The 27,132-nt window shown below is 35.8% G+C and overlaps 1 protein-coding gene across 1 annotated transcript in view; it reads right to left on the reverse strand.

The window, feature by feature from the left end:
* Positions 1–27,132, reverse strand: part of NKAIN2 (sodium/potassium transporting ATPase interacting 2) — a 547,495-nt gene that overhangs the window by 446,893 nt on the left and 73,470 nt on the right. Inside the window, exon 2 of the mRNA XM_007447977.1 lies at positions 24,838–24,918. The gene's annotated coding sequence lies outside the window, so the exon portion shown is untranslated. The remainder of the gene's footprint in view (positions 1–24,837; positions 24,919–27,132) is intronic.

Genomic DNA, 27,132 nt, shown 5'->3' on the forward strand with positions numbered 1-27,132 from the left:
TTCTCACTAGCTATCTATTTTACATTTGGTAGTACATATAAGTCATGTCACTCTCACTTCATCCCAGCTTATCCTTCCCCCACCCAGTGTCCTCAAATCCATTCTCTACATCTGTGTCTCTATTCCTGCCCTGCCCCTAAGTTCTTTTCTTTTTTAATTGAAAACAGACTTTTATTTTTGTTAAAATTTGTGCATAGTTGTAAAGCAATACAAATTTTATTGTATATTAGTGCAAATAAGTTTTTATCAATGGTGGTCATCAAGGATTAGCTGCAATCATTTTTAAAGGTCTTGATCAGGGATTGCATGTAGATATTTCAAGTATGTATTAAAAAATTATATTAGCAAGAAAAAACTTAGAAATACATTAAATATTTGAAAATAATTTTTGAAGCTTAAATTTAGTATTTAATATAATTCTAAACACTGTATAGATTTTATAATAATTCTGTACTATAAAGAAGACATCATGATTTTTTTTTTCCCAACTTCCACATAGATGTTTCTAAATCCTCTCTAGTTTGTCTCAGAGTGCAGGACAATTTTTTGCTATGTGAGTCATAACTTGAAAAAGATGTAAAACATCCACTTAAGAACTTTCTATGCATAAGCAAATGCATGTATTTGTTCACGTGTATATATATATATATACCATACATTTAGAATATATACTTATAAAATTATATTTATGTAAAACCATACATTAACATATTTTGTACTGTAAACATCTATAAAAGTCTATATATTTACACAAGTGGAATGATAGTACACATATAATGCAAAAACTGGCCCTTTTCCTTTAAACAGAAAATTTAGTTCTCTCTTCTTTTTTTTAATTTATTTTTTTATACAGCAGGTTCTTATTAGTCATCCATTTTATACACATCAGTGTATACATGTCAATCCCAATCTCTCAATTTAATCACACCACCACCACCACCCCCTGCCACTTTCCCCCCTTGGTGTCCGTACATATTTTCTCTACTTCTGTGTCTCAATTTCTGCTCTGCAAACCGGTTCATCTGTACCATTTTCTATGTTCCACATACATGCCTTAATATACGATATTTGTTTTTCTCTTTCTGACTTAACTTCACTCTGTATGACAGTCTCTGGATGCATAATGTCTCTACAAATGACCGAATTTCATTCCCTTTTATGGCTGAGTAATATTCCATTGTATATGTGTACCACAACTTCTTTATCCATTCGTCTATCGATGGACATTTACGTTGCTTCCATGACCTGGCTATTGTAAATAGTGCTGCAGTGAACACTGGGGTGCATGTGTCTTTTTGAATGATGGTTTTCTCTGGGTATATGTCCAGTAGTGGGATTGCTGGGTCATATGGTAATTCTATTTTTAGTTTTTTAAGGAACCTCCGTACTGTTCTCCATAGTGGCTGTATCAATTTACATTCCCACCAACAGTGCAAGAGGGTTCCTTTTTCTCCACAATTTCTCCAGCATTTGTTTGTAGATTTTCTGATGATGCCCATTCTAACTGGTGTGAGGTGATACCTCATTGTAGTTTTGATTTGCATATCTCTAATAATTAGTGATGTTGAGCAGCTTTTCATGTGCTTCTTGGCCATCTGTATGTCTCATCTGGAGAAATGTGTATTTAGGTCTTGTGCCCATTTTTGGATTGGATAGTTTGTTTCTTTAATATTGAGCTGCATGAGCTGTTTATATATTTTAGAGATTAATCCTTTGTCCAATGATTCATTTGCAAATATCTTCTCCCATTCTGAGGGTTGTCTTTTCATCTTGTTTAGGGTTTCCTTTGCTGAGCAAAAGTTTTAAGTTTCATTAGGTCACATTTGTTTATTTTTGTTTTTATTTCCATTACTCTAGAAGGTGGATCAAAAAACATCTTGCTGTGATTTATGTCAAAGAGTGTTCTTCCTATGATTTCCTCTAAGAGTTTTATAGTGCCTGGACTTACATTTAGGTATCTAAGCCAATTTTGAGTTTATTTTTGTGTATGGTGTTAGGGAGTGTTCTAATTTCATTCTTTTACATGTAGCTGTCAAATTTTTCTCAGCACCACTTATTAAAGAGACAATCTTTTCTCCATTGTATATCCTTTTCTCCTTTGTCATAGATAAGTTGACCATAGGTGCATGGGTTTCTCTCTGGGCTTTGTATCTTGTTCCATTGATCGATAGTTCTATTTTTGTGCCAGTACCATGTCTTGATTACTGTAGCTTTGTAGTATAGTCTGAAGGCAGGGAGTCTGATTCCTCCAGCTCTATTTTTTTCCCTCAAGACTGCTTTGGCTATTCAGTGTCTTTTTTGTCTCCCTACAAATTTTAAGATTTTTTGTTCTAGTTCTGTAAAAAATGCCATTGGTAATTTGATAGGGATTGCATTGAATCTGTACATTGCTTTGGGTAGTATAGTCATTTTCACAATATTGATTCTTCCAATCCAGGAACATGGTATATCTCTCCATCTGTTGGTATCATCTTTAATTTCTTTCATCAGTGTCTTATAATTTTCTGCATACAGGTCTTTTGTCTCCCTAGGTAGGTTTATCCCTAGGTATTTTTATCTTAATATTGCAGTGGTACATGGGAGTGTTTCCTTAATTTCTCTTTCAGATTTACCATCATTAGTGTATACGAATGCAAGAGATTTCAGTGCATTAATTTGTTATCCAGCAACTTTACCAAATTCATTAATCAGCTCTAGTAGTTTTCTGGTGGCATCTTTAGGATTCTCTATGTATAGTATCATGTCATCTGCAAACATTGACAGCTTTACTTCTTCTTTTCCAATTTGTATTCCTTTTATTTCTTTTTAGTCTCTGATTGCCGTGGCTAGGACTTCCACAACTATGTTGAATAACAGTGGTGAGAGTGGACATCCTTGTCTCATTCCTAACCTTAGAGGAAATGCTTTCAGTTTTTCACCATTGAGAATGATGTTTGCTGTGGGTTTGTTGTATATGGTCCTTATTATTTTGAGGTAGGTTCCCTCAATGCCTACTTTCTGGAGAGTTTTTTATCATAAATGGGTGTTGAATTTTCTCAAAAGCTTTTTCTGCATCTATTGAGATGATCATATGGTTTTTCTTCATTTGTTAATATGGTGTACCACATTGATGGATTTGCGTATATTGAAGAATACTTGCATCTCTGGGATAAATCCCACTTGATCATGGTGTATGATCCTTTTAATGTGTTGTTGGCTTCTGTTTGCTAGTATTTTGATAAGGATTTTTGCATCTATATCCATCAGTGACATTGGTCTGTAATTTTCTATTTTGTAGTATCTTTGGTTTTGGTATCTGGTTGATGGTGGCCTCATAGAATGAGTTTGGGAGTGTTCCTTCCTCTGCAATTTTTTGGAAGAGTTTCAGAAGGATGGGTGTTAGCTCTTCTCTAAATATTTGATAGAATTCACCTGTGAAGCCATCTGGTCCTGGACTTTTGTTTGTTGGAAGATTTTTGATCACAGTTTCAATTTCATTACTTGTGATTGATCTGTTCATATTTTCTATTTCTTCCTGGTTCAGTCTTGGAAGGTTATACCTTTCTAAGAATTTGTCCATTTCTTCCAGGTTGCCCATTTTATTGGCATACAGTTGTTTGTAGTAATCTCTTATAATCCTTTGTATTTCTACAGTGTCAGTTGTGATTTCTCCTTTTTCATTTCTAATTTTATTGATTTGAGTCCTCTCCCTATTTTTTTGTGATGAGTCTGGCTAATAGTTTATGAATTTTGTTTATCTTCTCAAAGAATCAGCTTTTACTTTTATTGATCTTTGCTATTGTTTTCTTTATTTCTGTTTCATTTATTTCTGCTCTGATTTTATGATTTCTTTCCTTCTGCTAACTTTGCGTTTTGTTTGTTCTTCTTTCTCTAGTTCCTTTAGGTGTAACGTTAGATTGTTTATTTGAGATTTTTCTTGTTTCTTGAGGTAGGCCTGTATAGCTATAAACTTCCCTGTTAGAACTGCTTTTGCTGCATCCCATAGGTTTTGGGTCATCGTGTTTCCATTGTCATTTGTCTCTAGGTATTTTTTGATTTCCTCTTTGATTTCTTTAGTGATCTCTTGGTTATTTAGTAATGTATTGTTTAGCCTCCATGTGTTTGTGTGTTTTACGTTTTTTCCCTGTAATTCATTTCTAATCTCATAGCGTTGTAGTCAGAAGAGTTGCTTGATATGATTTCAATTTTCATAAATTTACTGAGGCTTGATTTGTGACCCAAGATGTGATCTATCCTGGAGAATGTTCCATGCGCACTTGAGAAGAAAGTGTAACCTGTGGTTTTTGGATGGAATGTCCTGTAAATATCAATTAAATCTATCCAGTCTATTGTGTCATTTAAAGCTTGTGTTTCCTTATTAATTCTCTGTTTGGATGATCTGTCCAGTGGTGTAAGTGAGGTGTTAAAGTCCCCCACTATTATTGTGTTACTGTCGATTTCCTCTTTTAGAGCTGTTAGCAGTTGCCTTATGTATTGAGGTGCTCCTATGTTGGGTGCATAAATATTTACAATTGTTATATCTTCCTCTTGGATCGATCCCTTGATCATTATGTAGTGTCCTTCCTTGTCTCTTATAACAGTCTTTACTTTAAAGTCTATTTTATCTGATATAAGTATTGCTACTCCAGATTTCTTTTGATTTCCGTTTACATGGAATATCTCTTCATCGCCTCACTTTCAGTCTGTATGTGTCCCTAGGTCTGAAGTGGGTCTCTTGTAAACAGTATATATATGGTTCTTGTTTTTGTATCCATTCAGCAAGCCTGTGTCTTTTGGTTGGAGCATTTAATCCTTTCACGTTTAAGGTAGTTATCGATATGTATGTACCTATGACCATTTTCTTAATTGTTTTGTTTTTGTAGGTCCTTTTCTTCTCTTGTGTTTTCCACTTAGAGAAGTTTCTTTAGCATTTGTTGTAGAGCTGGTTTGGTGGTGCTGAATTCTCTTAGCTTTTGCTTGTCTGTAAAGCTTTTGATTTCTCCATCGAAGCTGAATGTGATCCTTGCTGGGTAGAGTAATATTGGTTGTAGGTTCTTCTCTTTCATCACTTTCAGTATATTATGACACTCCCTTCTGGCTTGCAGAGTTTCTGCTGAGAAATCAGCTGTTAACCTTATGGGAGTTCCCTTGTATGTTATTTGTTGTTTTTCCCTTGCTGCTTTCAATAATTTTTCTTTGTCTTTAATTTTTGCCAATTTGATTACTATATGTCTTGGCGTGTTTCTCCTTGGGTTTATCCTGTATGGGACTCTCTGCGCTTCCTGGACTTGGGTGGCTATTTCCTTTCCCATGTTAGGGAAGTTTTCGACTATAATCTCTTCAAATATTTTCTCTGGTCCTTTCTCTCTTCTCCTTCTGGGACCCTTATAATGCGAATGTTGTTGCATTTAATGTTGTCCCAGAGGTCTCTTAGGCTGTCTTCATTTCCTTTCATTCATTTTCTTTATTCTGTCCCACAGCAGTGAATTCTACCATTCTGTCTTCCTGTTCTTCTGCCTCAGTTATTCTGCTATTGATTCCTTCTAGTGTATTTTTCATTTCAGTTAGTGTATTGTTCATCTCTGTTTGTTTGTTCTTTAATTCTTCTAGATCTTTGTTAAACATTTCTTGCATTGTCTTGATCTTTGCCTCCATTCTTTTTCCAAGGTCCTGAATCTTCTTCATTTCATTATTCTGAATTCTTTTTCTGGAAGATTGCCTATCTCCATTTCATTAATTGTTTTTCTGGCCTTTTATCTTGTTCCTTCATCTGGTACATAGCCCTCTGCCTTTTCATCTTGTCTATCTTTCTGTGAATGTGGTTTTTGTTCCACAGGCTGCAGGACTGTAGTTCTTCTTGCTTCTCCTGTCTGCCTTCTGGTGGATGAGGCTATCTAAGAGGCTTGTGGAAGTGTTCTGATGGGAGGGACTTGTGGTGGGTAGAGCTGGCTGTTGCTCTGGTGGGCAGAGCTCAGTAAAACTTTAATCTGCTTGTTTGCTGATGGGTGGGGCTGGGTTCCCTCCCTGTTGGTTGTTTGGCCTGAGGCGACCCAACACTGGATCCTACCTGGGCTCTTTGGTGGGGCTAATGGTGGACTTTGGGAGGGCTCATGCCAAGGAGTACTTCCCATAACTTCTGCTGCCAGTGTCCTTGTCCTCACGATGAGGCACAGCCACCTCCCACCTCTGCAGGAGACCCTCTAACGCTAGCAGGTATGTCTGGTTCAGTTTCCTATGGGGTCACTGCTCCTTTCCCTGGGTCCCAATGTGCACACTACTTTGTGTGTGCCCTCCAAGATTGGAGTCTCTGTTTCCCCCAGTCCTGTCGAAGACCTGCTATCAAATCCTGCTAGGCTTCAAAGTCTGATTATCTAGGAATTCCTCCTCCCGTTGCCGGACCCCCAGGTTCGGAAGCCTGATGTGGGGCTCAGAACCTTCACTCCAGTGGGTGGACTTCTGTGGTATAAGTGTTTTCCAGTTTGTGAGTCATCAACCCAGCAGTTATAGTATTTGGTTTTATTGTGATTGTGCCCCTCCTACTGTCTCATTGCGGCTTCTCTGTTGTCTTTGCATGTGGGATATATTTTTTGTTGAGTTCCAGTGTCTTCCTGTCGATGACTGTTCAGCAGTTAGTTGTGATTCCGGTGTTCTCGAAAGAAGGAGTGAGAGCATGTCCTTCTACTCCACCATCTTGAACCAATCTTGCCTGTAGGTTCTTCAGAACCATTTTTTTTTTTTATTCCATACATATGTGCTAGCATATGGTAGTTTTTCTCTTTCTGACTTACTTCACTCTGTATGACAGACTCTAGGTCCATCCCTCTCACCACAAACAACTCAATTTCGTTTCTTTTTATGGCTGAGTAATATTCCATTGCATATATGTGCCGCATCTTCTTTATCCATTCATCTGTTGATGGACACTTAGGTTGCTTCCATGTACTCGCTATTATTTTAAGATATAGAAACTAAAAACTGAAAAAAAGTTAGAATAATGATAAAGAATAATATTTGCCAGTGATTTAGATGTGTGAAATTTTGACACATAAATTGAGGTTATACTCTGAAGATAGAGAAAAAAAATAATGTAAAGTCATTACATATGGGGATTTGTTTTTATTCATATTAGCATATATTTTTTTAACATTTTCCAAAATGTATATGTGTGTTTTCCTCATTACAGCTTGAAGTAAACTTGAGGTTCCTCTCTTTTAAGGCAGTTTAGCAATTTAGAGAAGCAAAAAATATCATTAAAAATCCTGAGGACAGCAATTCTAGAGAGTTTGAAAGACTGGCTTTCCTCTCTCTGGGAAGGGCACCTCTCCAATAAGTGGACAGCTGCAGGAAAAATAATCGCAGATCCAACAGACCCTGGAGATCTGAGGGGTGAGAGATGTCACAGACAGACTGCTTGCATATGCTGCTCCAAGTCTTGTCTTTTCATGTTGTTTTTGCTTCTAACACATTCTGGGAGAATGTAACTTGAAAGTTGGTCAAAATATGGTCAAACAATGATTTAGATTACAAAGTACTGTGAGAATATGAAATTCTGAAGCCAAATTTCTTTCATTAATAATACTTTATATAATCATTTACATTATTTTGTCAGTACAAATAGATTCCAGTTTCTCCTTTTTTCTGAATATGCAATTATTTTCTTCCCCTCCTTTTTCAATATGTCTTCAGATTTAGTAATTCCATAGTTATCAGGGAAAATACTAAGGTTTGTGTTCCATTTGTATTTTAGCTTGACTATTTGATAACATTTTCCAAACGGATCATGTCACTTGTGTCCCTGTAGAGAAATTTGATCTTATGCAAGAGGATGGAATCATTCAGAAAATAAAATGCTTATAACCAGGAAAGTGATCTAAACCTGGAAAATGTTATAACCCTGATAAATCACATTTATGACGTGTTTTTTTCCTTTCTCACTTTTCTAAAAGAAACCCATAAAACTGCTACAACTTGAATTCTTAATAAACAATGGAATTAGTCACAGACTGAGGACCCATCTTTCCAGGGTTAGAAGACTGCAGTGAAATACTCTTTTCTTATTATTTCATAAGCAATTAATACTTTATGGTTTTAACACTGCTTGTTCACATTCGTTGTGTCTATTAGATAAAATTCAGCTATCTTTGTTTTCAAAACTGTGCTTCTGGCTTTACATTTTCTGAAGAATAACAAGAGAAAAAAATACCCAGCATAACTAATTATTTGGTTATTTGGCAATATTAAATGCAGCTTTTTTTTTTTTTTTTTTTATTGAGAAGAAGGAAACAGGAAGCAAAGAACAAGAAATGGACTCATTATGCCTCACACTATGACGCCACAGTTAACGTACTATATAAATGTGTTAAAAGGTGAGTAGTAGGGGGTCTGGATGTATAAAATGCTTAATGGATTAATCTTAGTGCTCATAAAATCGGAGTGCAAAAGCTCAAGTCCATCCATTTTGCAGGCTGCCTGATGAATCTGGTGTACCAGGCACACCCCGAGGAGGGTCTCAGCCCCTCGGAGTGGCTGGCTAGCTACAGCTCTCTTCAGGAGCAACTGCAGTGTATGCCAAATTGTGTGATATTGGTTCCCCTCTTGGGACTAATTGAGAGCACCAAACTCATCCTCACTTGTGATTCAAATAAAAGATTTGAGGACCTGTCACTGGAGATTTTTCTGGCAGAGTGGAAAAGGGACAGAGTGTCCCTATGGTATCAATGCAGCTACTTCACGACAAAATGCCTAGTTTTTATAAAATGCCTATGAAAAAAATGACGTTTTTTGAAATACCTCCTAATTACTTCAGTTTTATATATTACACTACTTTGAGTGTGAAAACCCTAGAGTCCTACAATTACCATTAGACTCATTCCTCTAGCAGGTTACATGTGCTAATGAAGGGAAGAAAAAAGTAATTATAATTCTATAAATGGCTGTTTATTAGTGAGTCATCCTCCTCTTTTTACCCTTCTAAGCTGCTTTTCTGGATGCATCAGGCTGTGTACACATTTTGCTTTTTTAAATGTCGAAAACAAATCTTTAAAGAGGAGGAGCGGAAGTAGCACTTTGAGTGCTGTGTTGGAATGAAAAGCAACTTCAAAATTTCTTCATGCAGTTCTCAATCAGGAAAGAGATTTAAATAGTCTAGTTTTCTTTGTATTTGTTTTACATTTAATAACAGTATTGACTAAACATTGCTCCCTCGTTACCTATAGTGAACGGAACTACTGCTTCAACTGCATTTTCCGTGTAAATTTTAACTATAGGACAGAATAGAGGAGGTTTGTTACCATATGAAAAGCATGGAACATAGTCACTTATTTGCTCTCTCTGGCCAAATAACCCTGGATGCTAGAAGCAGAAAAAATTGATTTATTTCACTATTTAATATCCTCTGAGTTGTATCTTTATATAATTTCCCACAGTTCATCAAAGCCTCAATTGTCTCTGAGTGAATTCACAGACAAAGAGATTGACATTCTGCCCTCCAAAGCTAATTTGGCAACTGCCAATCCCAATTTAGGTGTCAAATGAGTTCTAGGGGTCATGTTAGGATGATGGTTCACAGTGAAGAGGGGGATTTTGATAAGGTTCTCACAGACTGAGAACACATGAGGGGCTGGGGTGTACCATGCTGAATTGGACATAATTCTCAAGTAAATTTTGCCAATATTTCAGGATCTAAGAGCCCACTTAATATGAGATCACTGTAATCTAGACAAATTATTTCAAGGTTTTAAAAAAATATATAGTGGTTTTCATTGTTTTTATCAAAAATTCAAATATTTCTAAATTTAAAGCCATGGAACTCTTAATGGAAACATATTCTTTCATTTTTTACATGGCTCTGTGAATAATAAACCTATAAAAAGTATAGCTACTTTAATTTGGCATAGAATAAAAATTGCTGTTCTAGAATGATTTCTGACTAGGCTTTGAAGACAGGATGGCACTGGCTTAGACCGCGTTTGTATCTTCTTTCTTTTATTTCCAGCAGGATACTCTCTTGAAATATTAATCTCTGTGCTTTTATTTTTCATACTTAACTTTTGCAGACTTTACCTAGTGAGTCAGGGACATCCTTCTTGCTTCAAAGAGAATTACCATTGTTTTAATAGGAACTTAAAAAGAAAAAAGTAGTTAGTGCTTAATTTTTTTTTTGACCTCCATATCAGAAATAATAGCTTTGAAACCAAAGCTTTTGATTAATGAGAAAATGAAAGGTTAACTGAACAAAGACTGGGTAAGGAAAACTGCACATAGTGTATTTCTTAATAAGAAATTAGAAAGAGAGCAGATAAGACTGTATAAGCCCAAACCTAGAGAAAATAGAGTTGGAGATGCTGCAGTCATAGAAGAGTGTGTGTCTTTGAATGAGTAGCAGATCTTCGTCAATGTGGAGAGCACCTGAGTCAGCATTCTGAGGATGTCACAATGAACTCTGCCAGCAGCATGGAGACCCAGGGAAGTCAATACCTGGAGACCATTCTGCTCTTCTAGGGAGCTCAGGTTGACTATTTTAATTGATCTGTGGGAAGACGTTCTACCAATATTTTACATGCATGATGCCTGTGAATCATCCAGGAGAAATAATGTTTGTTCATGCCCCAAGACTCTGCTTATGCTCATGGAGATTCCACTATGTGGAAGGTCCTTGTTTCAATACCCAAGACACTTTTAAACCCCACAAAATAAAGCATGGGATTCTTGACACCCACAGGGGCATCTGAAGGGGGAAATCAGCAAGAGAGAGAGACATCAAAGTAAGAAAGTACAAATTAGAGCAGCTAATTTACTAGAGCCATCTAGTTCTTGCAGAGAAAGAGAAAGCAACTCAAATGTTAGAGAAAACAGCAAAATTGTGAAATGGTTTACATTGTTTTAACCACAAGAGTAAAGAAGGCAGAAATTCAAGTGGGAATTCTCAGATATCTTTGTGGCTCTCAATGACAGCTTCATGGAGCATATAAGACTTTTGCTACCCTAGGAATAAGGATCCTCGGCTTCTGGAAATTCAATTCTAATTTTTAAAATGTATGCAAATAAAGTAAAATTAGAGGCATGGCCATTCATGGTCTAGTCAACTCCACCACAGACAAAGGTATGGGAAGGTTTCTGGAAAGAATTTTGTCACACAAATGAAGAATATATATGATTTGAGTATTAAAAGATGAATTTAAGCATAAATTCTCCCCAGAGCTCTGGGTAATCCAGTTTTTTGCTTTACTTGATACCTTGGTTAGAGTCAGTGTTAAGTAATAAATCTTCATATGCACACATATCACAATCTACAATGGGATCCCTGTTAAAAGGAAGCCAGAAACCAGGAACCTTCTTTGTGCTCTGTTTAAAGGTTCTGGTTAATCTAATCCATAAAAGCAAAGTATGGATGATGAACAGACAAAAATGTCATCAGTTAGGAATTTGTTAGTGTATGTTTGCTACTAATGAATTATTTTAGTTCTTGTTGCGTGAAAATGCTTTTATTTCACCTTTATTGTTGAAGAATATTTTTGCAAGTTATGGAATTCTAGGTTGTCACTTTTAAAGCACATTAAAGGTGCCATTCAATTGCCTTCTAGAGTCACTCTTTCTGTTGAAAGGTCAATTGTCAGTCTTTTAGCTGTTCCTTTGAAGGTAATGGGTCTTTTATCTTTGGTGGCTTTTAGTTTTTCCTTGGATTTTAATTTTCAATAGTGCTACTATTCTATATTTGGATGTGGTGTTCTTGGTATTTTTTCCAGTTGAGATCTGAAAGTCTTCTTGAATCTGTGGGTTGATGTATTTAACCAGTTTTGAAAATACTCTATCACTTCAGATATTGCTTCTGTCCAATTCTATCTTTTTCCTGGCAATTCAATTATTTATATATTGTATCTTAGCTGAGCCCCATATGTTTCTGACATCCTTTTAATATTTGTATTCTTTTCTTTTTGTTTTTGTCAAACTCTCTCGGTGCTTCACTTTGGATATTTGCTATTGACCCATCATCCTCCAGTTCACCAATCTTGTCTTCTACTCTTTTAAATCTACTATCAAACACACCTAATGTGTTTTTACTTTTAAATGTTATACTTTTCAGTTCTAGAATTTCCATTTGATTCTTTATATAGATCCCAACCCTTTTAGGGTAAATTCTTCATCATTCAGTCTATTATCTCCAGTTTTTCCCATTATTTTCTTTAACATTTTAAGTCCTCTTATCAGGTAATTACAATATCTGAATCATCTGTTGGTCTGTATCAATTGTCTATTTTTTCCTTCACTTTCAGCAAAGAGGTCCTCTCTTTTAGCATGTGTAGGAATTTTCAATTGCCCAATATGCATATAAATAAACGGTATAAAATAATGCTATCTTTCTAGTAAGATATTTTCCCTTTCCCTAAACTAGACAGACAAAGTGGTAGCTGATCAGCTTATTTCAATCAAGGACTGTGCTGAACTGAGCCTGGATTTTAGCCCCCATAATGTTTAGTGTGTCTCTCTTTTGACCCTGGCTTGTTCTCCATGATTCTCAACTATAACTTGAGTTTATTCTGCAGAGCCCCTCTCCTATATTCAGTCTCCATTTTGTAAGACTGCCAAACAACTTAACTCTGCTTTTCTGTCGGTCCATTTATTCCTTTAGCCTTATAAAGAATTCATCAAATGCCCTAAGAAGAAATTTGTCCATCTGCCTGAGCCCTCTCCCTTAAAACTACACCGATTTATACAAAGCCCAGAAATAGCCTTCTATGGGTTTAAAACCTGGATTCGTAGCCTCCTTCCCTAACCAGAATTAGCAAATGCCCCCAGAGTACAGCATCTTCTAAAGGTCAACTCATCTCTTTGGGGCATTTACATTTCCAAAGTATCACTCTCTACTATTTTTCATTTGTTATAGTGCAAGGTTTACAATACACACACAAACTATAAATAATAAAAAATATGCATTTCTTGCTTCATCTCATGGTCAATCTATAAAGATTTCTGTAGCCTCCCCCAACACAGAACAATTCTTTTCCTCTTTTATTCATATTTTGCAATAAACTTTGCCTTTTTTTTTCTTTTCTGAGTAAGAAGTGAATTAAGGAAGTTGGATTCTTTGCGGATGATAAATCCTTTCGGACATGTTGCATTTAAGGTGTCAATGGAATTGACATGACACAAGCAGAAAGTTGGAGATGTGGGACTTTAGCTTAGCAACAAGGTCAGGACTGAAGATATAGATATAGATCTGGAAGACATGTGTAGAGATGATAGCTTAAATTATGACAGTGAACTGCATTTTCAAGTGAAAGAATGTAAACAGAGAAGTAGAAAGGTCCAAAGATCCGACTCCTCACTTTAGGGGCCTTAAAACGAAGTGGAACAAGTAAGCAAACAAAAGAGAACTGAAGAAGAAAATAAGCAGTTTAATTCAATGCACTATTAAAGGAAACAAGAGAACAGAGGTAATTACAGTTTGACCAAATTACAAAAGGTTGGTTCATTTCTATTTTGGAGGAAAATTACATTATATTTAATTCTTGATAACATGTAGGACATTTATCCTACATCCAAAAGCAAAATTTATTTTGAAGGTTTGAGAAATAATTTTTTTTCCAAATTCATTTAATGATAGTTAATTGAAGTTTTCTTAGACTATATGAATTTTACAATAAGAAAAAAAATGAATCCAATCAATTGTCCTCTTATTTGTTAAATTTAGTCTTAAATCTATTATCACAGGTATTCTTTATTAATAATTGTACAGATTTCTTTACTTTTTGAAGAGCACCATTAATTCAAGTTAAAAATGATTATAAGGGATGTCTCTCCATACCACCTTTTTTCATATGAAATCATAAAAGAAAATTTTGATACAAACATTGATTTCACTGAGCTGAAAATAACCAAATATCAGATACTTTTTAAAATGAATAATTCATTTTTTAAATAAAAGGAATAAAACTGGGATTGTTGTAATAGTACATTTTTTCACACAGCACTTGCAAATGGTTTCAAGGATTTCTGCCCATTTGCCTACATTGTATGACAGGTTTTATCCTCTTCCTTTCTCTTTTGTTTACAAGAGAGCAATTTTATTTCTCAAAGCTTAAATAAGGCACATTTTTTTTAACATGTTTACTGGAGTATAATTGCTTTACAATGGTGTGTTAGTTTCTGCTTTATAACAAAGTGAATCAGCTATACATATACAGATATCCCCATATCTCCTCCCTCTTGCGTCTCCTCCCCATCCTCCTTATCCCATCCCTCAAGGTGATCATAAAGCACTGAGCTGATCTCCCTGTGCTATGTTAGCTATCTATTTTACATTTGGTGGTGTATATATGTCCATGCCACTCTCTCACTTCATCCCAGTTTACCCTTCCCCCTCCACGTGTCCTCAAGGCCATTATCTATGTCTGCATCTTTATTCCTGTCCCTAGGTTTTTCAGGACCTTTTTTTTTTTTTTTTTTTTAAGATTTCATATATACGTGTTAGCATATGGTATTTGTATTTCTCTTTCTGACTTACTTCACTCTATACGACAGACTCTAGGTCCATCCACCTCATTACAAATAACTCAATTTCGTTTCTTTTCATGGTTGAGTAATATTCCATTGTATATATGTGCCACATCTTCTTCATCCATTCTTCTGTCGATGGACACTTAGGTTGCTTCCATGTCCTGGCTATTGTAAATAGACCTGCAATGATAATTGTGGTACATGACTCTTTTTGAATTATGGCTTTCTCAGGGTATATGTCCAGTAGTGGGATTGCTGGGTCATATGGTAGTTCTATTTTTAGTTTTTTAAGGAACCTCCATAGTGGCTGTATCAGTTTACATTCTCAGCATCTGTGCAAGAGGGTTCCCTTTTCTCCACAGCCTCTCCAGCATTTATTGTTTGTAGATTTCTTGATGATGGCAATTCTTACTGGTGTGAGGTGATACCTCATTGTAGTTTTGATTTGCATTTCTCTAATGATTAGTGATGTTGAGCATCCTTTCATGTGTTTGTTGGCAATCTGTATATATTCTATGGAGAAATGTCTATTTAAGTCTTCGGCCCATTTTTAGATTGGGTTGTTTTTTGGATATTGAGCTGCATGAGCTGCTGGTATATTTTGGAAATTAATTCTCTGTCAGTTGCTTTGTTTGCAAATATTTTCTCCCATCCTGAGGGTCATCTTTTCGTCTTGTTTATGGTTTCCTTTGCTGTGTTAAAGCTCTTAAGTTTCATTCGGTCCCATTTATTTTTGTTTTTATTTCCATTTCTCTAGGAGGTGGGTCAAAAAGGATCTTGCTGTGATTTATGTCATAGAGTGTCCTGCCTATATTTTCCTCTAAGAGTTGTATAGTATCTCGCCTTACATTTAGGTCTTTAATATATTGTGAGTTTATTTTTGTGTATGGTGTTAGGGAGTGTTCTAATTTCATTCTTTTATATGTAGCTATCCAGTTTTCCCAGCACCATTTATTGAAGAGGTTGTCTTTTCTCCATTGTATATTCTTGCCTCTTTTATCAAAGACAAGGTGACCATATGTGCATGGGTAAATCTCTGGGCTTTCTATCCTGTTGCATTGATCTATATTTCTATTTTTGTGCCAGTACCATACTGTCTTGATTACTGTAGCTTTGTAGCAGTCTGAAGTCAGGGAGCCTGATTCCTCCAGCTCCATTTTTCTTTCTCAAGAGTGATTTGGCTATTCGGGGTCTTTTGTATTTCCACACAAACTGTGAAATTTTTTGTTCTAGCTCTGTGAAAAATGTTCCTCCCTCTGCTATATTTTGGAAGAGTTTGAGAAGGATAGGTGTTAGCTCTTCTCTAAATGTTTGATAGAATTCATCTGTGAAGCCATCTGGTCCTGGGCTTTTGTTTTTTGGAAGATTTTTAATCAGTCTCAATTTCAGTGCTTGGGATTGGTCTGCTTATATTTTCTATTTCTTCCTGGTTCAGTCTCGGAAGGTTGTGCTTTTCTAAGAAGTTGTCCATTTCTTCCAGATTGTCCATTTTATTGGCGTAGAGTTGCTTGTAGTAATCCCTCATGATCCTTTGTATTTCTGCAGTGTCAGTTGTTACTTCGCCTTTTTCATTTCTGATTCTATTGATTTGAGTCTTCTCCCTTATTCTCTTGATGAGTCTGGCTAATGGTTTATCAATTTTGTTTATCTTCCCAAAGAACCAGCTTTTAGTTTTATTGATATTTGCTATTGTTTCCTTCATTTCTTTTTCATTTATTTCTGATCTTTCTGATTTCTTTCCTTCTGCTAACTTCGGGTTTTTTTTGTTCTTCTTACTCTAACTGCTTTAAGCGTAAGTTTAGGTAGTTTATTTGAGATGTTTCTTGTCTCCTGAGGTAGGATTGTATTGCTGTAAACTTCCCTCTTAGAACTGCTTTTGCTGCATCCCATAGGTTTTGGGTCATCATGTTTTCCTTGTCATTTGTTTCTAGGTATTTTTTGATTTCCTCTTTAATTTCCTCAGTGACCTCTTGGTTATTTAGTAGTGTACTGTTTAGTCTCCATGTATTTGTATTTTTTACATATTTTTTCCCTGTAATTGATATCTAGTCTCACAGCATTGTGGTGGGAAAAGATACTTGATATGATTTCAATTTTCTTAAATTTACCAAGGCTTGATTTGTGACCCAAGATATGATGTATCCTGGAGAATGTTCCATGAACACTTGAGAAGAAAGTGTATTCTGTCATTTTTGGATGGAATGTCCTATAAATATCAATTAAGTCCATCTTGTTTAATGTATCATTTAAAGCTTGTGTTTCCTTACTTATTTTTATTTTGGATGATCTGTCCATTGGTGAAAGTGGGGTGCTAAAGTCCCCTACTACGATTGTGTTACTGTTGATTTCCCCTTTTATGGCTGTTAGCATTTGCCTTATGTATTGAGGTGCTCCTATGTTGGGTGCATAAATAATTACAATTGTTATATCTTCTTCTTGGATTGATCCCTTGATCATTATGTAGTGTCCTTCTTTGCCTCTTGTAATAGTCTTTATTTTAAAGTCTCTTTTGTCTGATATGAGAATTGCTACTCTAGCTTTCTTTTGATTTCCATTTGCATGGAATATCTTTTTCCATCCCCTCACTTTCAGTCTGTATGTGTCCCTAGGTCTGAAGTGGGTCTCTTGTAGACAGTGTATATACGGGTTTTGGTTTTGTATCCATTCAGCCAGTCTATGTCTTTTGGTTGGAGCATTTAATCCATTTACATTTAAGGTAATTATCGATATGTATGTTCCTATTACCATTTTCTTAACTGTTTTGGGTTTGTTATTGTAGGTCTTTTCCTTGTCTTGTGTTTCGTGCCTAGAGAAGTTCCTTTAGCATTTGTTGTAAAGCTGGTTTGGTGGTGCTGAATTCTTTTAACTTTTGCTTGTCTGTAAAGGTTTTAATTTCTCCATTGAATCTGAATCAGATCCTTGCTGGGTAGACTAATCTTGGTTGTAGGTTCTCCCTTTCATCACTTTCAGTATGTCCTGCCACTCCCTTCTGGCTTGTAGAGTTTCTGCTGAGAGATCACCTGTTAATCTTATGGGGATTCCATTGTATGTTATTTGTTGCTTTTCCCTTGCTGCTTTTAATATTTTTTCTCTGTATTTAATTTTTGATAGTTTGATTAATATGTGTCTTGGTGTGTTTCTCCTTGGATTTATCCTGTATGGGACTCTGTGCTTCCTGGACCTGACTGACTATTTCCTTTTCCATATTAGGGAAGTTTTCGACTAAAATCTCTTCAAATATTTTCTCAGTCTGTTTCTTTTTCTCTTCTTCTTCTGGGACCCCTATAATTTGAACGTTGGTGGATTTAATGTTGTCCCAGAGGTCTCTGAGACTGTCCTCAATTCTTTTCATTCTTTTTTCTTTATTCTGCTCTGTAGTATTTATTTCCACTATTTTATCTACCAGGTCACTTATCGGTTCTTCTGCCTCAGTTATTCTGCTATTAATTCCTTCTAGAGAATTTTAAATTTCATTTATTGTGTTGTTCACCATTGTTTGTTTGTTCTTTAGTTCTCCTAAGTCCTTGTTAAACATTTCTTGTATTTTCTCCATTCTATTTCCAAGGTTTTGCATCACATTTACTATCATTACTCTGAATTCTTTTTCAGGTAGACTGCCTATTTCATCTTCATAAATAAGCCACATTCTTACATAGCTTTTTTACATACCACATTCTTTTTTTTTTTTCTTTTGCGGTACGCGGGCCTCTCACTGTTGTGGCCTCTCCCGTTGCGGAGCACAGGCTCCGGACGCGCAGGCTCAGCAGCCATGGCTCACGGGCCCAGCCGCTCCGCGGCATGTGGGATCCTCCCGGACCGGGGCACGAACCCGTGTCCCCTGCATCAGCAGGTGGACTCTCAACCACTGCGCCACCAGGGAAGCCCTACATACCATATTCTTAAATGAAAATGTATATCTAGATCTCAGAAGCAACTATCAAAATTATTAAAATGTGACAGCTTTCCAGACATTACTATTAAAAGCATTCATTAGGTATAATTAATTGCTCTAGGGTATGTTTAACAATATAAGTTTCTGATAATATAATGAAGCCCAAGGGTTATATACCTGCATCCCTAGTATACAAACAAATTGGGTTGTTTTAAGTGTAAAAAATCCCTTGGTGGGCTTCCCTGGTGGCGCGGTGGTTGAGAGTCCGCCTGCCAATGCAGGGGACGCGGGTTCGTGCCCCGGTCCGGGAGGATCCCACATGCCGCGGAGCGGCTGGGCCCGTGAGCCATGGCTGCTGAGCCTGCGCGTCCGGAGCCTGTGCTCCGCAACGGGAGAGGCCACAACAGTGAGAGGCCCACGTACCGCAAAAGAAAAAAAAAAAAAAATCCCTTGGTTACTCTTTTATGATCTTTAAGTTAATTATTTTATTTCTAAAGATAGGTGGTGCATCATTCACTAATGGTGCCCATAAATTATGAAAGTAGAAACCGAGATCTCAAAATAGTCATATAAAGAAAAGTGTTAGGATATAATTTCAGCTAAGAGTAGTTTACAATTATAACACACCCAACAGAATACAGTTTTTTGCAGATAGAAGAGCATTAATTTTTTTCCTGTGTGTAACTATTCAAAAACTATTTCATAAATTTTATTTTCCCAGGTGATGAATCTAATAGGTGAATTACCATATTATATGTGTTTTCCTTCTAACAGAGCACTTTGAAGTTAACTACAGAACAAACAGATCTCTTCTCTTTTCAAAATAACTAAATTCAGTTAATACCTGGGATTAGTTTGCATTTTTATTTGATATGTGAACAAGAAAATCACAATTGACCAGAATAATCCAACAACACAGTAAGACTATTTACATCAGGAATTCTCAAAACTATTAATCCAATAGTCCAGGTCACATTTAATGCTCAAAGGCAGTTGCCTACAAAGTTAGCAAACACTTTGGGTTACAAACCAATGTTATCTCTGTTTCATTTAATGTTATCTCTGTTTCATTAACAGAATATCTATTAAAATATCACCTCAGAAAGTAAGAATCTCTAGGATGTTTCAGGATATTTAGTTCTAAAGCATTAATATAAATAGTGTGGAAATAGTTATTATGCAATGTATATGTTTATTTGTTCCTACCATATTATGTGCTAATTTTTATGACATTCCTGATATTTTATTAATATCATTGAGATCAAATTTTTAAAAAGAAATTTCTCTGGTTGATTAGTTTTATTTTTCCTTAAATCTCATGGGGATAATCATTAAAATATATTAATAAATACTGTAATAATAATGTTGGATTTACACAGAATTTTTTATGAAAAAATACATTATCTAGACACTTATGGGTACAAAGAAAACAATATCAACCAGGTCAGCCCTGTGTACCATATTATTGTAATTAAGCCGTTTCATTCCCGAAGGTACACACTGGCTTCATTAATGATGCTAATATCTATTTCTCTCATAAGTACTAGGCAGATAGTTTAGCAGAAAAAGCAGAAAAGACACTAGAAAAGGACAACAAAAAATTCTAAACTCTAACGGGTAACTCAAGTTTGCCTTAATATTTTACCGCTTTTTATCATTTCTTGCCAATATTCATTATGAAGAAATCACTTCTTTACAAAATGTTTTATGGAAACAAACACACTTCTCTCACATATATAAAGACCACAGAATTTCCTCCCTGATTCTGTTTCCCATATTTGTCCCTCAGCCTCAAACAAACTGACCCATTCTTATGGTCAAATTAATTTATTTTTTTGGGTGAGGTGAGGGGAAAAAGTGGTTTATATTCTGTAACCTACGTATTATCAGCAGTTTCAGGAGTCCCATTTTTGAGCTTTCATATATCTGTATATTTTTCAATCACCATTGCTTATTTCTGGCACTCTGTTACTTGAAGAATGTGAGGCAGTTGCAGAAGCTAAAGAATTAAATGGCATAAATATACCTTTCTCAAACCCTTTGAGCAGGAAAAGGAGGAAAATCCCAGTACAGATAACAATATAACTTTGCCCTTTATGGTTTTCCTTTAGATTATTTGTTAAAAGGAAATTATTAAATTTTCATGTGCTCTGCAGAGTCTAGCCTTTATTTATAAGATGAAAAGAAAAGGAAATATTAACTGCTTCACTGCCATGGGATAGTCATTACCTGCCTGTGTGCATTAGAAGAATTCTTAGTCATTTGGGTTGCAACTCTCTTGAACTTTAATGTTTTAGGATGTGTCCTCGTTATGGTTTCAATGCCCATGTCCAAGGTCATGGGATCACAAGCTTTATTTTGTGTCTGCAGTCATCACATGGAGCAGTGAGAAAAATTACACATTTGTGCAGCCAGCTTGGCTAAGATTTCTCCCTCTTTTTTTTAATATTAAACAAACTCTGATCTGCTAGATCATCTTACTCAGCCAATATGCCTGAATACCTGTCCTCCAATTATTAAGGTGATTATTTAAAACTGAAAATATCATTAAAAGTAATTTTAGTGAGGAATCTCTTTGAACAAAGTGGATTATACAGCAGAGATATATAAATTGGGTAAGGAATTCAAGCCCTGGGAATGTGAGCTTTAAGCAGAAAATGAAGTGTCCTTCCTAGAGCCACCTGAACAATTCCTTTTCATTGGTCACAGCATGTTCAGGAATGTAGACTGCCTGCTGCTGAGAGTGTGGAGTATGATGACCGGCAAGAATACAGAAATGCCATCCACCAGGGCAGACACTGTTGAGGGCCACAATTAGGACTTGTCCAAAATCTGCTCATAAAACTACAGGTTCCAGAAGCCTTGGGTCTATTTCATATGATAACGTCACCCTCTTACTTTATCTTTCATCATTTGAAATTGAAAAAAAAAGTCAAGATTATTTATACTCCATATGATCATCTCAATAGATGCAGAGAAAGCTTTTAACAAAATTCAACACCCATTTATGATAAAAACCCTCCAGAAAGTAGGCATAGAGGGAACTTTCCTCAACATAATAAAGGCCATATATGACAAACCCACAGCAAACATCGTCCTGAATGGCGAAAAACTGAAAGCATTTCCACTAAGATCAGGAACAAAACAAGGTTGCCCACTCTCACCACTCTTATTCAACATAGTTTTGGAAGTTTTAGCCACAGCAATCAGAGAAGAAAAGGAAATAAAAGGAATCCAAATCGGAAAAGAAGAAGTAAAGCTGTCAATGTTTGCAGATGACATGATATTATACATAGAGAATCCTAAAGATGCTACCAGAAAACTACTAGAGCTAATCAATGAATTTGGTAAAGTAGCAGGATACAAAATTAATGCACAGAAATCTCTGGCATTCCTATACACTACTCATGAAAAATCTGAAAGTGAAATCAAGAGAACACTCCCATTTACCACTGCAACAAAAAGAATAAAATATCTAGGAATAAACCTACCTAAGGAGACAAAAGACCTGTATGCAGAAAATTATAAGACACTGATGAAAGAAATTAAAGATGATACAAATAGATGGAGAGATATACCATGTTCTTGGATTGGAAGAATCAAAATTGCAAAAATGACTCTACTACCCAAAGCAATCTACAGATTCAATGCAATCCCTATCAAACTACCACTGGCATTTTTCACAGAACTAGAACAAAAAATTTCACAATTTGTATGGAAACACAAAAGACCCCGAATAGCCAAAGCAATCTTGAGAAAGAAAAACGGAGCTGGAGGAATCAGGCTGCCGGACTTCAGACTATACTACAAAGGTACAGTAATTAAGACTGTATGGTACTGGCACAAAAACAGAAAGATAGATCAATGGAACAGGATAGAAAGCCCAGAGATAAACCCACGTACATATGGTCACCTTACCTTTGATAAAGGAGGCAGGAACGTACAGTGGAGAAAGGACAGCCTCTTCAATAAGTGGTGCTGGGAAAACTGGACAGGTACATGTAAAAGTATGAGATTAGATCACTCCCTAACACCATACACAAAAATAAGCTCAAAATGGATTAAAGACCTAAATGTAAGGCCAGAAACTATCAAACTCTTAGAGGAAAACATAGGCAGAACACTCTATGACATAAATCACAGCAAGATCCTTCTTGACCCATCTCCTAGAGTAATGGAGATAAAAACAAAAATAAACAAATGGGACCTAATGAAACTTCAAAGCTTTTGCACAGCAAAGGAAACCATAAACAAGACCAAAAGACAACCCTCAGAATGGGAGAAAATATTTGCAAATGAATCAACTGACAAAGGATTAATCTCCAAAATTTACAGGCAGCTCATGCAGCTCAATAACAAAAAAATAAACAACCCAATCCAAAAATGGGCAGAAGACCTAAATAGACATTTCTCCAAAGAAGATATACAGACTGCCAACAAACACATGAAAGAATGCTCAACATCATTAATCATTAGAGAAATGCAAATCAAAACTACAATGAGATATCATCTCACACCAGTCAGAATGGCCATCATCAAAAAATCTAGAAACAATAAATGCTGGAGAGGGTGTGGAGAAAAGGGAACACTCTTGCACTGCTGGTGGGAATGTGAATTGGTTCAGCCACTATGGAGAACAGTATGGAGGTTCCTTAAAAAACTACAAATAGAACTACCATATGACCCAGCAATCCCACTACTAGGTATATACCCTGAGGAAACCAGAATTCAGAAAGAGTCATGTACCAAAATGTTCATTGCAGCTCTATTTACAATAGCCCGGAGATGGAAACAACCTAAGTGCCCGTTGATGAATGGATAGAGAAGATGTGGCACATATATGCAATGGAATATTACTCAGCCATAAAAAGAAATGAAATTGAGCTATTTGTAATGAGGTGGATAGACCTAGAGTCTTTCATACAGAGTGAAGTAAGTCAGAAAGAGAGAGACAAATATCGTATGCCAACACATATATACGGAATTTAAGGAAAAAAAAAAGTCATGAAGAACCTAGGGGTGAAACAGGAATAAAGACACAGACGTACTAGAGAATGGACTTGAGGATATGGGGAGGGAGAAGGGAAAGCTGTGACAAAGTGAGAGAGAGTCATGGACATATATACACTACCAAACGTAAGGCAGATAGCTAGTGGGAAGCAGCCGCATAGCACAGGGAGATCAGCTCGGTGCTTTGTGACCACCTAGAGGGGTGGGATAGGGAGGGTGGGAGGGAGGGAGACGCAAGAGGGAAGAGATATGGGAACATATGTATATATATATAACTGATTCATTTTGTTGTAAAGCAGAAACTAACACACCATTATAAAGCAATTATACTCCAATAAAGATGTTAAAAAAAATAAAATAAAATGGTTAAAATGAAAAAAAAGATTATTTATACTCAATATCATCGTTAAATAATAAATAAACATACTTGAAAATGCTCAGAGTGCTTTGGGAAACTCCTGTATGCTAGATTATAAATGTGCATTACCATCACCCCATCCCCCGCCCACCAAGATATATAGCCCTGCAAAGGTAGTTCCTGGCGACTTTTTAGCTCTTTTAGCCTTTGAAAGCAGGTTATCATCTCTGGGTTTTAAAAATGTCAACATCTTTGCAGGGTCTTTCTGATCTAAGGGACAGAGAGGTAAAAGAACATTTTACAATCTCTATCTTTTAAAGTTAATATGAAGAAGTACAAGTTTACAACTCTCTCAAGTGTCTCAAGCAAGATTTACTACTACTTTGAATGGATTATCTCATTTGACTTAGTTGCTGTTAATTGCATTCCAAAAGAAGGATGTTGGTTTTAGAGATCTACAAACTGCATTATTTCAATAGTAAGGCATTTATGTCAGAAATATAATAGCAAGACATATGCAAACACACATACATACAGACACTCACACAGGACAGCACAAAATAAAGAAACCTAAATGAAAATGTAAGTATTTTAAGTCCTTCCTAGATTATTTTAGAATAAAATGTCTATTTTATTCATTTATGTAATAAATTATATCCCTCTGGTAACAGTTTTATTTAACTAAAACCCATTAATTATTTGAATTATTACATTGCTATTTGGGTCCAATCAGGAAAGTCTTTAGCAGAGTAATAAGCCAACTAAGTGATTTCAAAAATCTTGAAGATTTTATCTCTGAAAAACTTCCTACTCTGCTTCAGAAATCTCTTGCAAGTCAATGTTTTAAAAGTACACAGTATGGTCACCGTAATAATCACTATTTTATTTAGTTTTGCTTAAAATAATAAAATGACATTTTTGTGACATACTGAAATGTTTCTTTGATGGTAGAAATGCAGAGAGATAGATGAGGACATCTTTCAATTTACCTTCATTCGAGGTGCATCTAAGTGACAAGAGCAGGGTGTGAGACTCTGCCTTAGTTAGGAAGAGGCTTGTTAACACACAACTGATGATTCAGGCAAATCAGATGGCAAATTACCTTTGAGAGGTCCCCAGCCTCCAAATAGAAGCAGATAACAAACACATTCCACGTAACCCAGAGGACTAGCCAGACAGCATACTGTAGAAAAGCAAGAGAGAAATAACATAATTAATTTTGAATCAACTGAGTAAGATTTAAACAGAACTTGAAATTCTGAACACCAAATCTTAAGATTAGTGGAAAATACTAGATATTTTTTCTTTCTAAGAAACAGGATGAGATGTACATTTATCTCTAGTTTGATTTTTTTCCTCACTGTAATGGACTCTTATAGTATTACAGCTCAAACTTGCTTAGGGATAATTTTTTAGGTTTTTAGACAGAAGAAATAGTAGTCCACATTTCTGTTTTAAGAGGGAATGGTTGTGGTTTCCAGACATCTGAAAAAATGATGCCCCAGTAGATATATCAACAACAACCCATTTAAAAGAGAACTCTTATCTTCCTTTAGCAAGATCAACCCAATGTTTGATAACATGTAGCCTTTCCCCAAGTTATCTAGGGTCATCTTCAAATCAGTTTTCATACCTCTGTCCCATCTAATCAGCTTCTCTCTTTGGCATCTTCTTTCCATTTATCCTTTCACCTTCTTATTTTATCCTCTCATGATCCCCCACTTATCTCTAATTTTATTCTGTTGTCTATTCAGTGTGCTTTCTTCATCAATGACAAAATTTTCTTACCAAGACACAGTTCTGAGCATTCAGTTAACCAAAATTTATTAAGTCCTTAGAAGGAAACATGCTAGAAAGACCCTGAGGATACAAAGACCAATGATAAATTCTCCCTGAATTCAACTTAAGTGAAAGAGGTAGATTAGAAAAGAGATGATTCTTATACAAGAATCATAAAAGGGTATATATAGTCTGAGCTCAAGGAAAGAAGATGGGAAATGTGTGTAAACTATGATGAGAAAAGGTAGTCCTGCAACGTCTAACAGAAGAGGTGAAACACCTTCCATAAGAGGTGAACCAAACTAATTTATGGATTTTACCAAACAGCAGTGTGGGGGATTGGAAAGACCATGGTGGAAGGTTGAAGTAAACGAAGAAAGCAGCAGGTGTGAACTTTAAAAAAATGGAACAAGAGGCTACCATGTCATTTCTCTGCTAAATGAATAACAATGGCTCCTATTCTTTATATGGTGAGTTCCAGAATCTTTATTTTATACTCAAGGACCTCCATGATCTTGTACCACGTTATCTTTTCAGACACACGTTTCAGTTCATCTTTCAAGTCATTATGGATTATGGACACAATGGATTACTTGTTGCTCCATGTACATGGAAAGCTATTTCTCACCTCTGTGCCATTTTAATAATTTTATCTTTTAATAATTTTCTTTTTAATAATTTTACTTTCCCTAAGTACTCCTCTTACCATCTATTAATTTTTAATTTTTCTTCAGAAGTCAATATAAATATCATCTCTTGAGTGATATCCAATTAGAAATGGTGTATCCCTGCCTTGTGCTCCAATAAGATCTTGCTTGCTCGAATTTCATTCCAAATGTCTTATATCTAATTATTTGCATATTTTCCCCAGCGCACAATGATAAGCTCCTTGAGAGAAAAGACTCTTTCAATTAATGCTTATATCTCTAAGGTGCTAACTTAGTACTCTGTACAAAACAGGTACTCAGTAAATATTTTGTAAGTCAATCAATGAATGAGGAACAATACAGAAAAAAATCTTAGCTATTTTCAGAAGCAGAACTCCTTCCACCCATCCCAGATCTGGTTCTTATGAGAATTCTATGATGATCCATGCAGTGTGAGGACTGAGAGCCCTAAATGATAAGTTTATATAATAAACACTGACTCAGCTGTTTTACGGGGGATGCATTCATCTAACTGTTGAATATGTGCACTGCTCAGTGAGAACAAAATAAGAGCAAACCTATATGATCTAACACAAAAGAAGGGGTTTGAGAAGTGAAGGCTGCATACTGGAAATAGGGTCAGGAAGCTAAGCAGGCTGGGGCGTGGAACTTAAGTTTTAGAGCAGAGATCTAATGAGATGTCTAAATTTGGTCCATATTATAAAGTAGAAACTTGTTCACAAATTTTTCTAAATATTAAAATCTAGACTCATTGGGTTGTTTTGCAGATTTGGATATTAATTTTAGAAATATAATGAAGTGTTGGGTCCCACTTTAAGAGTAAGTAGGTGAGAAAAAAAAATGCTTGTAAGCTCCTGTGACTTGGTTTATATGAGTGTAAGAAAGAATGAAAGCATGATCGACTGAAGCATTTGATCATGTTCTTCGTTCCTGGTGACACACTTTCCCTA

Source organism: Lipotes vexillifer, unplaced genomic scaffold (genome assembly GCF_000442215.2).
Source record: "Lipotes vexillifer unplaced genomic scaffold, Lipotes_vexillifer_v1.1 scaffold756, whole genome shotgun sequence".
NCBI classification, from domain to species: domain Eukaryota; kingdom Metazoa; phylum Chordata; class Mammalia; order Artiodactyla; family Lipotidae; genus Lipotes; species Lipotes vexillifer.